Raw genomic sequence first — 13,378 nt, 5'->3', positions numbered from 1 at the left:
CTTTCTCTGTTAACTCTTCTTTGAGGTGTACGTAAGTTCTTTGCTGATTGTTTTCTCTCTTCATTGTGTTTTAGGCTCTTAAAAGACTAGGGATATAATAGATCCTACAGTCCAAATATTCTTAACTTGAATCTAGGCAAGGCTCTAGATCTAACTTCTACTTTACAGAAAATACAGGGGATAGAAGAACAAATGAAATACCATCCCCAAGGAAGCAATCAGTAAAATCCAGGAGGTAGAAATTCTGCACCAGGCAGAGTACCTTTCTATCTAGTCTTCTGAGTCTGGCTGCTCCCAGATCCCTTGGACATTACCAGCTATTCTGGGTGCTGCTCTACTTTCCTCAAGTGTTGCTTCTGCCTGATGACAGACAACCCCATTTCTATGCCTGGCTCTTGGGGGGACAGAAAGGAATCCATAGGAGTCAGACCATCCAGCATTTTCCACAGTGGTTCCCATTTAATTCCTTTGCCACTTCCTCCTGGGATACCCCGCCTTCTGTTACCACTACATTTGGGGGTGGATTGCCATATGACCCACCCTTTATTCCAATACTTCCCTGCAGGGGCTCCTGCATACGTTCTTGCCTACCATTTATTTTAATTGGACCCTGTCTGCTTTCAGTCTTTCAGATTACTTACAAGTTCTTATCCATCCATAATTTCGATTTTTACCTTCAAACGTAGCCATATACAGTATGTACTTCTTTTGTTTTTAACATATCATAGTTGTAGCAGAGGCTTTCAGAATTCACAGCCCTTTAACAATTTCTTGTCCACGTCCATGGTGTCTTACTACAAGGACCTGGAATTGTCTCCGCTTCAGAGCTCTAGCTGGTGCTGCAGCCTGCTTGGCCCATTAGCAAGAGGAGGAGATCATAAACACTGGGGAGTAAATGCCTCCAGGAATGGCCCCTAACCAGTAACAGATGGGAACTGGTGACCAGTACAACAGTTTTCTTGCCCCCTGGACAGGACAATTCTGAAGCATGTTCCACACTGTCCCCAGAGGTCTCCAGCATGATTGAATCCCAATATTCCACCACAACCCCCCCCCCCAATTAACCTTACTCTGTATAAGCTTCTTTCCCTTACCTATGTAACTTCTTGATTCCCCTACCAGTGCTCTCTAGAATTGCCCAAATAAACTATTTATACCAAATCCTTGTCTCAGACTGTGTTTCTGGGGAACACAACCAAACACAATGGTGAAAGAAAAGAAGTATACATCCAAACAATTTCTCTATCACACAGGATGTTAGGTACTTTTTAGCCAAATTCTGATTACATTTGTTGAAACAATGGCTGATTTTTAAAGTTTTATGGTTATCACTCTGGATTTTATCAGGAAAATGTAAAACCTATGGGTATGAAGTAGGAAAGGGCTTAATACAGGGAACTAGGGGGTTCTGTGACTATGGGAAGGGCTGGGAGAGCAAAAGGAAATTAACAGAGGGCATGAAATTAAGACATACCCAAACCCCAGTGCAGCACATCACAGGGAATCACCTGGAAGCCACCGTAAGCCTCGCTTATGGTGATTGTGCACCTGCTCACAGTTTTTGCTAAAAAATAATGGTTTCTCCTTCTCTTTTGACTTTCAAACTGGGTCCTAGTACCTCCCATTAACAGAATCTAACTGGAGAACTTTGGGTAAGGAAAGCTGGGAAATTGCCTCCCAGGCTTTCCCCATGTTCACAAGCCACGGGACTGAGGATGAAGTCCAGTTGATCTCACACTGGGACACTGTCAAATCATTAAAATCCTAAGTGCTACAAGTCATTTCCCTGCACTACCTATTTGCTGAAAGTTCCAAGCTTCTTCAAGAACAAGCCTGTTCCAGAGGCTGTTCATAAACAAATCTATTAAGTAAACATTAACAATAATTCCACTGGCTGACACATAAAATGTCACAATTCTAATTAATGTCCAACCACTCAGAAGGCAAAAGGTCTCATATAATGTAGGTACTTCTTAGCAATCCTACAGGAGAAACTTAAAATTCTCTTTAAAAGATCATGTCATGGGGTGCCCGGATGGCTCAGTCAGTTAAGCAACCGACTCTTGATTTCAGCTCACGTCTTGATCTCTGGGTCGCCCCACATTGCGCTCCACACTGGGTGTAGAGCCTACTTAAAAAAAAAAAAAAAAAATTAAGAAAAAAAATTTTTTAAAAAAGATCATGTCAAAGACCTGGTAATCATTTTCAAGGCTTTGTAGAGAAATATCCATTGTCCCAATAACTGGCAACAAAGTTTTAATTACTGCATACAGAAACTTAAAGCAACTTACAGTCAATGCAATGATTTAGAAAGCTTCTCTTGGTTAGGGAGAAATAAAGAGCAAGGAAAAAGGATGGCATCATTTCAAGGCCTTCACTTACTTTTATTAAAGATTCACAACATCCAAATATCCAAATCCCCACTGAACCACACCCACTTCCTTTTAATTTCCAAAAAATGCAAATCAAATTTTTGGCAATAAAAAACTTTAATTACTAGAAATTAGTTTCAGGGAAAATGTGGCTAGAACAGAGTTCTTCCCCACATAACCTCAGAATTCTTGTAGCTCTGTAACTGATATCCCCTTGCACATGTACATACATTAATTATAATCCAATAGAAATGGTCAATAGTTTGCAATTTTTAAATATGTAAAAGTATATAATCACTTTTTTGTTCCACCATATGATTATCATCAATAACCATTTTTTATTTTTTTATTTTTTATTTATTTTATTGGGGAGAGGGGCAGAGGAAGAAGAAGAGGGGGAATCTTAAGCAGGCTCCACAAGTGCGGAGCCAGATGCAGGGCTCAAACTCACATGACCTGAGCCAAAATCAAGAGTCAGACACTTAACTGACTGAGCCACCCAGGCACCCCATAGGCATTTTTTAAATTATCTTATGGAAAGTCTATAGTCAGAAATAATATTCCAGTTATACTAATTCTATGGGGGAAAAATTCTGTTAAAGAAAATTTATTCAGGGGGCGCCCAGGTGGCTCAGTTGGTTAGACGTCTGCCTTTGGCTCAGGTTATCATCTCAGGGTCCTGGGATCGAGCCCCACGTTGGGTTCCTACTCAGCATGGAGTCTGCTTCTCCCTCTCCTTCTCCCTCTGTGCTTTCTCTGCCTCAAGTAAATAAATAAAAATCTTTAAAAAAAATAAGAAAGAAAACTTATTCAGTTTTGCAAATTTACTATAGTAAAAACTAGGAATTTCTAAAATAATTACATAATTTTTATGATTTTTCTTTACCTGGAAGTTATGAAATTAAACTCTGCAATGTATATTTCACATATTAGAATGTCTTTTAATAATTATGAGTAACTATTTTCTAAAATTTATATTAAACCTTCACTAATAAAGGGAATTCAAATTCAAGGGGGATGATTTATTTATATGATCAATTTTTAAATTAAATTGATATAATCAAATAAGATTTTTTTTCTTTCAAAGTACTTCAAGTCAGAGTCTAAAGAAAAATCAGGATTAAAATTTGAAGTTTCAATTTTTATTTATCAAAAGTCAAAAAAGTTAAGTTCTATTTTTCTATTAAATTTACATATGTTGAGATGCCTCAGTGGCTCAATTGGTTAAGTATCTGCCTTCAGCTCAGGTCATGATCCCAGCGTCCTGGGATTGAGCCCCACATTGGGCTCCCTGCTCAGGGGGGAGTCTGCTTCTCCCTTTGCCTACAGCTCCCCCTGCTTGTGCTCTCTCTCTCTGACAAATAAATAAATAAAATCTTTAAAAAAATATAATAAAATAAAATAAAACTACATACATTAATTTTTATCTGATTGTTTTAATCTAAAAATGCTTATGCACATTCAATAAAAATAGCAAGATTTTATATTTCAGGAGTTGTTATTTACATGTGTTTTGAAATGAGCTTGTTAAATTCATCAGGACCATAACCTCTTGAACTAAAACATTTTACTTTTATGTAACTAAAATCATTTTATTTGACATTAAAAATCAGGAAAGCTTAAAAACTATTTATAGCAAATTCACTAAATATCTGTATGATCTTAGAAAATTCACAAGGGAAAATCCTGACTGTCACACTCTACAATATTTTTTGTATTTATTTATTCATTCTACATATATTTTATGAGAATGAGTACTGCAAGGAACAACACCGAAAATAACAAAGGCAAAAACACTGCCCTCACCCCCCGTGAGAAGCCAGGCTATACATTGCACACAGGAGGGCTCAAGAGAGAATAAATAAACTAATCCTTTGCCTCATCACTTCTAAATGCACAGATTCACTTTTTGAACTCATTTTAATTTTTACATCGGGAATAGAATGACATTCTATTTTAGGACGCTGATCAATTTTAGGTGCATTTATGCATACAAATTTCAACGTTATTGAGAAGAATTTTGACTTGACATAGAACAGATCTCATTTTTATTAAGTTAGCAATTTCCCATAACTTCTTTCACATTATTGAGGGAAAAATTAAGTGTATAAATTATTTGTACTGTTGTTTTTAAGTGACATTTGGCTGGCCCCTGGATTAGAACTGATTTTGGCGTTCTTCACAACTTTCAACATTTGTGTCAAAGTCTTTCATTTTCCTGTGTGTGTATGTGTGCATGTGTGTGCGCGCACATGTGTGAATATAAAAAGTTCTTTCCCTTTTCCAAAACTACCTAATGACATAAAATAAAGGATAAAGACCATGATATAGGCACATATAGATCTGTGTTATGGAATATTCATTGTTTATGCTGCTACGAAAAAGGAGAATATTTAAGAGTGACATGATCCGATTTAAGTGCTTAAGACATAATCACTGAGCAGAGATACCATAGGGAAAGAAAAGAATCAGGAAGACCCATTAAAAGAGTCTCGTAATAATCTATGCAAGAAATAATGGTGCCTTGAACCAAGAGGTGGTGTAGGAGGAAAGGAAGTGTGTTCAGATTCTGTTTATTTTGAAGGTAGAGTCAATAGAATTTACTGAGAGTATGGGTATGGGATGGAGGAAAAACGAGAGGTCAAAGATGACTATGGTTTTTGGACTGAGAACTGAAGAAAAAAGTGCTGAGATGATACCGAGATGATAAAGATGAGGAAAAAAAGATTTTGAAAAGAATATCAGGGGTTAATATTGGACTCGTGACATTCAAAGATCACAAGTACATGGTAACATCAAGGAAGCAGTGGTATAGAAGTCTGGAGTTTGGGCAAGAAGTCCACACCGGAGATATAAATTTGGGAGCTCTCAGAATATAGACACATTTAAATGCTGTTATTAGATGAGATGGCCAAGCTGGACTTAAGGATTGGAAATCTACTCAGAAGCTCTGTAAGGCACAGCCTTCTCCTCCCCTGCCTCATATGGATCTCAGTGACCAAATACTTTAAATATGTAACATGTAACATCCAGTTGAGAAAAGCTTAACCCAGCTCCTCCTGGCTCAGTCAGAAGGTCAGCTCCTTGGAAAGAGCTGCCCCCAAAGGTGAACGAAGCTCCAATTAGAGCCTCAACTGTGGTAATACACAAGATGTTCTCAAAACAAGGCTAATCACCAAATAGGGAGCTTGACTAATTGGTTGAGGATGTTTTCTGCTCTGGTCATCCCTTGGCGGATAGAACAAAGAAAGACCAAGAAAGAAGCCCAGTGGCTAGAACACAAGAGTATGAGTGTGCCTCCATTTGTGTGGGTCCCTAGACAATTCCTTTCACCTCACCATATTTGTTTTTACCATAAATATCCCTAACACTCCACATACTTCCTAAGATGTTTTCCAGAAAATATTACCAGCGGAATTATGAAGGTTAAAGAGAGGGGAACAAAAGCTCCTATATTGAAACATTTTCTTCTGCAACAACTATAATTATTTCTTCTGAATTTCTTTTCAGTCAGCAAACAAAATCACATAGGGACATTTTCACAGCAATGATAGTTTTTATGAAATAAAGAACATATACAGTCAAAATTCAGGGGCCAGGGCACTTCCACAACAAAGGGCAGCCTAAAGTTGAATCCATCCACTCAATGCCTTCCTTCTTACTGTTGACACCGAAGCTGGGAATTTAGTGAGCACTCCAGAGCAGAGATGTAGCCAGGTTAGAAACTAGCCCTAGTTTAAATCAGTGGGTGTTGGAATATTTAGAAATAACCGATATGAAAGCGGGACAGGAAAAAAAATAATGTTCCAATATTTATGCAATTCAGAATTAGAGCATGAAGGATTGATACTCTAATTAATGAAGGTCTGCCATTGCTACTAGTCTGCGAGCTCCTTGCAGGTGAATACCACATCTATCTTGTTCCCCCAGCTCCCTTCAGTTTGAGCACAGTGTGATGTAATACAGCTCCAGCTGGGAGAGAGGTGAGCAGGGCAGGATCCAGTAGGCCTGCATTGGGCCAGAGACAAACCAAGGTCTTACGAGAGAACCACAGAAGAGAGACATGACCAAGAAACTGGGAGGTGTCAGTAACAGGAGGTACTCCTTCTGAGTCTAGGACAGAGGAAGAGTGAGTGGCCACAGCAGAAAGCTGAGGCACAGAATGGGCAGCAGATGCCCCAGAGGAGATGCTGAGACTAGAGACAGAGGCAAATCCAGATCTGAGCACCGCATCTCAGAAGTCTAAGGGAAAGTGCTTTCATCAGGGCTCTTGAGAATTTTTACAGCATAAGCCTAGATTTTCAGTCCAAGTCTTCCTGCTTCTAAATGGCCCAACCTATTTTTGCTTTAGGGCAATTTCAGTTAAACCAAAAAGATAAAGAAACAGCAGCAGTACCAGCTAAAGGACCTGCCACAGCTGGACAGGGTGTGGCCAGCCAGAACAAAGCAAAACTAGAGAGTCATCCAATGAGAGGTACCAGCACCGAGAGAGTCCTTGATCAAAGGAGAGCTCCACAGGCCCCAAACCCTTGTTGAAAGATAATGATACCACCAACTTTGCATGCAGCGGCCTCTCCTGAACTTTTCCTTGTTCTGCCTACTAGTTGCAAACTGCAGTTTTAGAAGTAGCAAGAGTTTTGTAGTAAAGTTATGAGCTACTGTTTTTACATATTAGCAAAACCCTTTTTTAAAAACTTGGAGAACATGGTGTTTTAATTTTTTTAAACGTTTACTCTAATATACTAAATATATATATATAATATACACATATTATATATATATATATACTTTTTAAAATTTCAGCTATATTTTTATTCCCTGAATTTGTGAAAATTAACTAAATTCTTTTGGTGGTTCTTTTAGTTAAAAAGTAAATTTACACATCCTGCACTATATTAAGGAAGTAGGGAGTGTGTTTTCCTGGTTCCAGTCTAAGTCTCTTGACCTTTTCTCTTTGCAATAAATAAGTACTATTAATAATTCAGTCGCCCAAATCAAAGAAAAACATAGAATTAAGCCCCTTTTCAATGAATTTAGATGACGTAACCAGGCCATGCTTTGGCTATGACTAGTTCCATGACTAAAATCACTTGAGAACTGCTTGTTTCTTGTCATCATTTGGTCTTAAGAGGGATCGTGGGTGTCTTCCACTGAAGACAGGAGATCAATGGCCAAAAGCCAATGGAGACAAACAGATGTTGCGGTTACCAAGTTGGAAAAGGAATACATGAATTTCATTCCAAAAGCCTCCTGCCAGAAGTGCTATAAAGAGAAAATCCATGCTTGATCCTCTACCTCCTGTTTGACGGAAAATATTCAGATGCATTTGTCTCAATTCATCAAAAAAACCTTGGCAAGTTGGTGTTTCCAATACATACGAGCCAAAAAGAGTAAGAATACAGATCTTATGTACAGTAATCCCCACCAACCTCAATATGCACATTCTTAGAAAACGTGTAAAAAATTGAAGCAAATCCTACGTATAAACAAAATTCTACCTTCCACTAAAATACAGGAGCATTAACAAGAAGGAATGAGCATGTATTGTTGCTGAGTAAACTCATTTCAGGAAATGTCAGGTATGTGCTCTTCTCAGAAACCCAGAAGATCAAGGAACAAATATTATTGTTTCATTATAAGAAAAAGGGAAGGGGCAAATTTACTGTGTTTCCGTACAAAATTCTGAACCAAAAATATTTTTATAAGTAGAAATTGTGGCATTTTATTCCAAATGCTATGCAACTAGAACCTATCCATTTGCCATGGACTTCACTTGAATAAGTCTGTGGTGTGGAAATGAAAGAGAGAGAAGCTTAAGCCTGGAATATTGGCACTAATGAGTCAAAATCAAGGAAGGAGTGCCGTCTACTTTCCAGAAAGTACCTTAAGGCCACGAATATGTGAAAAAAAATCAAGTAGGAATGGATGGTAATAACCAGACAAGCCAGAACTCCGGACCACTGTCCAGAATGCAGATTTCCCCAATATAAATAGTCCTGCAGAATGCAAAGTTGTAGTCACTGGTGTATATGCGGATGTGTGGCAGGCAAATTCCTAAGATAACCCCTCACCCCAAAGTAAGCTGTGCCGCTGTCAACTCTCCTTTCCTAGAGCGTGAGCAGAACTTGTAAATATGATATCATCCCTGTAATTGTGCTAACATGATATGGCCAAAAGGAGATTATCCCGTGAGCATGACCTAATCGCATAATCCTTTCAAAAGCAGAGAGTTTTCTCTGTCTTGTGGCAGAAGGGAAAGTCGGAGATTGAAAGCACCATCACTGACTTGAAGATGGACGAGACCCCGAGACCCCGTCGGAAGACCTCAGGGCAGCCTCCAGGAGCTGAGAGTCTTCCCTGGCTGACGGCTAGCAGGCAATGAAGTTCAGTTCTACATCCACAAGGAAATGAATTCTGCCTGCGAACAACGAACTTGGCAGAGAATCCCAAGCACCGGGAGAGAACTGCAGGCCTGGATAACACCTTGATTTCAGCCCAGTAAGGCTCAGAGCAAAAAATCCAGTTGCACTGTGCCATACTAAATTGTGACATACTGAATGGCTTGTTTCAAGCCTCTAAATTTGTCATAACCTGTTACACAGCAATAGAAAATTCTTACAAACTGATCATTAGACTTGCCGAATCAATTGTGACTATCTGAGAAGTCAACTAACAGAGTGGGTATAAACTGTCTGAGTCTTCCAACTCTGACATTCTGTAATTTTAATAACATTTTCCAATAATGTACCATGTTAGTCACTCGCTTAAAAATAACCTCTTGACTTGAACTGAGGACGTATTTCTTTCATATCTGTGAGATGTTTCTGCCTTGAAACTGTTAAAAATAAAATCCAGAAAGGGTATTTCAGAATTTCTTTTAGTAAACAGAATCTCTTTGTATTATTGTACCATAGGGGGTTTGGGTTAAATTTCAGCAAATTTACAGCATTTTATGGGAAATATTTTTACTTTGGTGATCTGAACCTACGTGAAAATTGTAAGTTGTTCAAATCACATGCTCATTTAATTTCACTTTAGGCTGTTTTCCAACATGAGAATTTGATCCAAATTCCATAATTTCAAAGGATATAAATCTGGTGGCCTCAAAATGGTAAGTCAACAGGACCAAGTATAGAACCCAAGAGCAGTGAAGCAGATATGTTTCCATTCACTCTCTGTATTCTTTATTCTGGAATAAAGAATTATCCTTATGCCTCCCCCAGGTTATGTCTGTTTCAAATAACTAGCACATACAGTAAACTACCACATATGTAGGAAAAACCATATTATTTAAAAACACATTTAATTATATTATCAGGGTACGTTTAATTAAAACAAATGAGTCACAAACCTCAAATGAAATAACACCTCCTCTGAGTGAAAAGTCTCTCAAAATATTTAAAAGAAGTTTTTCATGCAAAGCCTCTAAGCAGGAAAAAAAAAATTCTATCTTTCCCCTATGGAACGAGCCTGTAACAGCAAAGAAAGAAGAAAGAAAAGAAAAGAAAAGAGGGGGCGCCTGGGTAGCGCAGTCGTTAAAGCGTCTGCCTTCGGCTCAGGGCGTGATCCTGGCGATCCGGGATCGAGTCCCACATCGGGCTCCTCCGCTGGGAGCCTGCTTCTTCCTCTCCCACTCCCCCTGCTTGTGTTCCCTCTCTCGCTGGCTGTCTCTCTGTCACATAAATAAATAAAATCTTTAAAAAAAAAAAAAAAAAGAAAAAAAAAAAAGAAAGAAAGAGGAAGGAAAGGAAAGAAGGGAAGGGAAAGGAAGGGAAAAGAAAAGAAAAAAGAAAACTTGAACATAACAGTTTTTAGTCTTAGTTTGTATGGCAATATTATATCACCAATAGTGATTCTGAAGGTAAGAAACAAAGTCTGGCTTTCAAAAAATATAGTTAGAAGGATGACACAACACTTCTGAATAGTGATAATTCTTCATACTGAAAAAAAGCAACCCTAACCAGTTATGTTTAAATGGGATGTCCATAGCATAGAACAAATATAAAAATGTTTAAATAAAATCAGATATATGAAAGACTTAAGAAAATCCTTGCCAATATTATGGCAAGGCAAGTTACCATATTTAGCAGACTTAGAACAATGCTGAATTGTTATATGTGTTCAACACCATCATCACCATCATCACTTTTAACTATACTTTCCTCTTGGACATCTTTTGACTTCCATTTCTTTGTTATCTACAACAGTGGTTGCAGGTGCACTTTCAAATACCAGACGTTTTTTGGTAGTATGATTGAAGGATTAAAAGATTCCAAACAATTCCTAAACAAATCAGAAATAGCCACAGTGCAATTATTAGGGCTTATGGTGTCCAGAAAAGCATCCATGGTGTTGCTTATTCACTTGTCACCGTTTATTGCCATGTCTCTCAGATCTGTTCACTTCCGACCAGGGAGGCAATATTTGGTATTCTTTAGTGTTCATGCAAACCCTCATTGGCAGTCAGTGGACCTTATGCTAGTCCTCTTCCAGCTTGCCCCTTGGTACCCCTTTGCATGAACCTCTCAGTTCATCATTTCAGCCCAGAGACTTCACAGGATGATTACTCTGTGGGGAATGGGGATACACTGCTCCCATTTACCATCATTTGATGAACACCCGGGAAGGGATCCAGTATGCCGCGGGGCACTGATTTTGAACATGATTGCTCAATAAGCTTTTGTTCAACCAATTTATTGAATGAGCCGAAGAGTTCAAATAGGAAATACTCTCATTTTTTTCACATACCTGTCTTCAAACTTATCTGTCATATTTTTCTTCCCCTGTCCCTTGGCTATATCCTTGGCAGATTCCATAGCTTTCTGATTACTTTCAGGCATTAGAACAGTCTCCTTTTCCACCTCCTTTCCAGTTTAATTGAACTTCAAGCATTCATTTCTCACCCAATTTTTAAGTTTCTCTCTGTCCTCACTTAAACAGGATTCCCTTCCACTTATAGTTCAACTTGCCCTACTAGACATCCCTCTAAATTCTGTTCTTGCTTCCTTCCGCAGCACCCCCTGTGGCTCCAGGAAGCACACCCTCCGCATCCCACCCGCCCTCCCATTCGTGGAGTCTGTCGCTCAGACTGCAGCGCTCTCCTCACTTGACTTGCAGCAGCTGCCACAGGCAGCCTCTCATACTTGAGACTTTTCTAGGTAAAAAGCAGACACCCAGTGCCTGCTGAAACCAAGGCGAACAGTAAACAGATCAACACTTCCCGAGAACTTGCTAATCCCCTCCACTCTGGTGGCCTATTCATATCTGCAACCAGTCAGGGCAAGACAGCAGTTTCCAATCTTCACCAGTGACTCTCTCAAAGGCAGCCACCCCATTTAGCATGAGTAAGAGGAAAACAGCTCCACTCTACTACAGCCAACAATCTTTTTCAAATTAACTTCCTCCTCGGTCAGATCCCTCTACCCCAAATTTATCATCTCAGGCAACATGGGCTAAGGGTCCATGATACAATCATTTTAAATCTTCCTTTCAGCAAGTCCTATGGAAATATCAGTACTGGTCTTCAGGACAAGAGATCACTTAAAATCCATTGTTCTCAGCCTTGAAGCCTCTGCTGAAACTCTGTGAGAACATAGGACAACATATGATGTGCTCTAGAATGAGAAAAGCATAAACAGATAGTTTCTATATTTGTTTCTGTATACATATGTTCTATATGTTCTAAACATACAGTTCGCCTAATAATCAGTTTAGGCTGTATTAAGAATATATCTATAGCAATCAGCTACAGATCAGTAGCTCTAGAAATCAAGAGAAGGTATTTCCCAGGTAATAGGAGAAATAGAGAAAGAAATCTTTCAAAATAAAGTTGGATCCTTTGTGGCTCAATTAGGTTGGATGATTTCCCCTACATCCTCCTCCTGCCCCTTCAATTCGTGTGGTGGTTTTAAATATGTCCACAAATTCTTTTATACTCATCTCTTCAAGAGGTGGACCTTAAAGCCCCTCCCTTGGAGTGTGTGCTCAACTTAGTGATTAACTTCTAAGAACTAGAATGTGACAGAATTCACTGAGGATCCTCCTTGTTCTTTCTCTTAGATAACCCTCTCTGGTGGAAGCCAGGTATCACGTTTTAAGAATACCCAAGAACCCTATAAAGAAGTCCCCATGGCAAGGAACTGAGGCCTCCTACAAAAAGCCATATGAATCAGACATCGGAAGAAGTAGCTACTCCAGCTCCAGTCAAACCTTCAGATGACTGCAGCCCTGGCTACCGCGTGGCAGATTCAGGAGAAATGCTATGCCAGACCCTCAGCTAAGCTGCTGTCAAATCCCTGACTTACCAAAACTGTGACTCAGGGCTCCTGGGGGGCTCACTTGGTTAAGCATCTGCTTAATCTCAGGGTCCTGGGATATTGGGCTCCCTGCTCAGTGGGGAGTCTGCTACCCCTCTACCGGCTGCTCCCCTTGCGTATACACTCTCTCTATCAAATAAATAAATAAAATCTTAGAAAAAAAACTGTGACTAATAAATGTTTGTGGTTTTAAGTTTTCGGGTAATGTGTTGCGTAGCAAGAGATAACTAATACAATATATTACCTAAAAACATTCAGACAAATTTAAAATTCCCTATCTTCTTTCCTAAGTTATATATGCCATATATACCCAAAAGATACCAATAACTCAAAGCATATTTTAATCATTTTTCAATATATACGTATCAAATCATCACACTGTATACCTTAAACTTACACAATGTTATATATCAGTTATATCTCAATAAAACTGGAAAAAAATACCTTTGCCCCAAATGAGATGCTGCAATAACTTCTTTTTAATTAGTTTAATTATTCACCTGAGCACGATTACTAATGCACAGATCAGCTGATAACCTCCTCAACTAGTGCTGAACAGTGTAATTCTAACATGACTTACTTAGAAGGACATACTCAAACTAACATAATGTGAACCTGTTTATTAGAAAATCATACCAAGGGGCGCCTGAATGGCTCAGCCATTAAGCGTCTGCCTTTGGCTCAGGGCGT

This window comes from Ursus arctos, unplaced genomic scaffold (assembly GCF_023065955.2).
Source record: "Ursus arctos isolate Adak ecotype North America unplaced genomic scaffold, UrsArc2.0 scaffold_29, whole genome shotgun sequence".
NCBI classification, from domain to species: Eukaryota; Metazoa; Chordata; class Mammalia; order Carnivora; family Ursidae; genus Ursus; species Ursus arctos.
This window is presented reverse-complemented; position numbering follows the sequence as displayed.